Here is a 2,694-nt window from a genome sequence, read left to right as displayed (position 1 = left end):
TTGACCAATGTACATGGCGGAGGGGCATTGCTGGCATATGATGGCATATATCACATTGGTAGATGCGCAGGTGAATGAGCCTCTGATAGTGTGGCTGATGTGATTAGGCCCTATGATGGTGTCACACTGAGGTCTACCATTAAGATGCTTATGAGTTGTTGTGCTGCTCTTGCTACAGTGCAGATGACTGAAATCTCCATCTGCATTGTCCTGTGGCAGAAGCAACTTCTTTGAGCAGGTGTAGTGAAACAAATGAAAAGCAATATACAAGTACTATTATAAAAGATGGTAGAACTCTGTTCCCGTTTTGGGCTATGGATCCTGTGTAAAACTTCTCATGCTGAATTTGTTACATAATCAGCTCTGTGGAGGCACTTGCAGATCCAGAAACTCTGAGTCTAATCCAGGCAGTATTCATATTTTACCAGTGGGGAAACAAACCCTGAGGCCCAAGACCACTGACTGGCTGGATGGCCTTGACCTGTCTCCCCACCTTTAAATTGACAATAGCTATAGGTGTCTTTGGTGAGGAAGGCTAATGACATATGACCAGAAATTCTCTCTTTGAGCTGTTTTTATGCTTGTGGCGCATCACACAAGGCCAACAGAGCAATTCTTCCCTCAAACCACTTATTCAACCATTAAGTGTGTCAATATTCAAAGCCTTCCAAGGGGTAGGGATGCTGTTCTCTTACTCTTACCCAGTTCTCTTACTCCCACTGCTGCAAGCAAGGAGGAGTTAGCGTCAATGAAGTCAATGGAATTACAGAATAGTAAGTGGGAGGAGAAGACGGTCATATATCTCCAGTGGGCACTAGGCAGCAAAGAGGGCGCTCTCCTGATTGACTATGCAAACTCTGTTCTTAAAAATAATATAAAAAAGCCCTATTCAGTAGCTTCATTTTCTGGTTTTATTCTTCCTGACATCTTGGGGCTGTCTCAGGAAAACAGAATACATCTTAACCGGAACAGACACTATAAGACCCAATTGTTTTTTCCATCAGAGCAGGGATGTTTGTTCTGATTTCTTAGCCAAATTTCAACTCCAATTATATTTTACTTCCTTGAAATTCCCCCTCATAACTTCAGTTGGGAGACTGTTCTTCATAGCTTGTCCTAAACTGTCATATAGTGTTGCTAACGTTCCACTCAAGAGGCGGATGCACTGCAGTACAAAAGGAAATGAGTCTTGTGCACATACAGTCCGATTCTTCTCCAATTTACATTAGAATAAATCAGGAGTAATTACATTTAAGTCAGTGGTGTTACAGGGTATCAGTGAGATCAGAATCAGGCCCGACGTCTGTAAAATGGGTCAAATTCAGGAGAAAAGGCAGTTACAGTAGAACCTTAGAGTTACGAACACCAGAATTACGAACTGACTGGTCAACAACACACCTCATTTGGAACCGGAAGTATGGAATCAAACAGCAGAGACCAAAATAAATAAATATTGTACAGCACTGTGTTAAATGTAAACGACTAAAAAAATAAAGGAAACATTTAACATGTTTTTTGACACGGTAAAGAAACTTTCTGTGCTTGTTTCATTTAAATTAAGATGGTTAAAGCAGCATTTTTCTTCTGCATAGTAAAGTTTCAAAGCTGTAATAAGTCAATGTTCAGTTGTAAACTTTTGAAGGGACATGTTGTTCAGAGTTATGAACATTTCAGTTACAAACATCCTCTGTTCCCAAGGTGTTCGTAACTCTGACGTTCTACTGTACATGCATTTCAATGAAAGTCATAACGTACATATTGGTTCAACTGAGTTTGTGAGATTTTTTTCCTTTCCTGATTGAAATTCATTCTGGGCTGTTCCTTTCTCCACCTCATTCTATTTCCCCTCTGGCGCATGCTTTCTCCACTGGACGCACAAAGGGGCATTTATACCTACCTTCTCCCCTCAAGGCAAAGATCCCCAACCTGTATCTAAATGATGTCTACTCCAATATTCTGTCCTGCCTAAGTGGACATTCCATTTAAGACATCCAATGTCTGGTTTCGCAAGAATTCTGCCCTCAGAGTGAACCCGCCTACCTCTTTCCCCCTACTGTGTAGCTACAAAAGGAAAGTGCTTCCCCTTGGTTTCACTCCAGGTAGCAGGACAACCAACTGCAGATAAATTTAGAACTGTGCTACATTCCATGCCTGCAGCCAGGAAGCACACTTCACAGTTGGGAGGGGGGTACTACACATAAGGGCTTCCCTGTGGAGCAGTTAACAGGAGTCATTTTGCTACTTTCTTCTCAACAGCTTATGCTAAAGATTTAAAAATCCTGCATATTTCTAACAGTCTAACTTTAATCACTGCTGCTGTCCCTTTAAAACTGATGCATCAATGAAAGGTATTTGTGCAGGCCCAGCTAGGTGCTTCAGAAACTGAGTCTGTTGACAATGATCCCATGAATAGAGATGCCATGTGCAGAAGCTGAGGGCACTGATTTCAAACCAGACTCCCAGTATTTCTAGATACAGTGAGAAATTCTTCCCCTTGCAATTAGTGGCTGGAGAGAGCAAATCTTTTATAATAGTGAATGTAGTGAACACTGTATAATACAGGCTTTCATTAAAACTACCGTGACTAAGATGCAGCTGCATGAATGGGAAGGCTTGGTATAGTTTGGGGATGCTGGGAGAATTTAGTTCTTTCATAGAGCTGTGCACATCTTGCTTAAAAACACAAATTTGACC

The sequence above is a fragment of the Dermochelys coriacea genome, chromosome 1 (genome assembly GCF_009764565.3).
Source record: "Dermochelys coriacea isolate rDerCor1 chromosome 1, rDerCor1.pri.v4, whole genome shotgun sequence".
Lineage (NCBI taxonomy): Eukaryota > Metazoa > Chordata > Testudines > Dermochelyidae > Dermochelys > Dermochelys coriacea.
Note: the sequence above shows the minus strand (reverse complement) of the source record.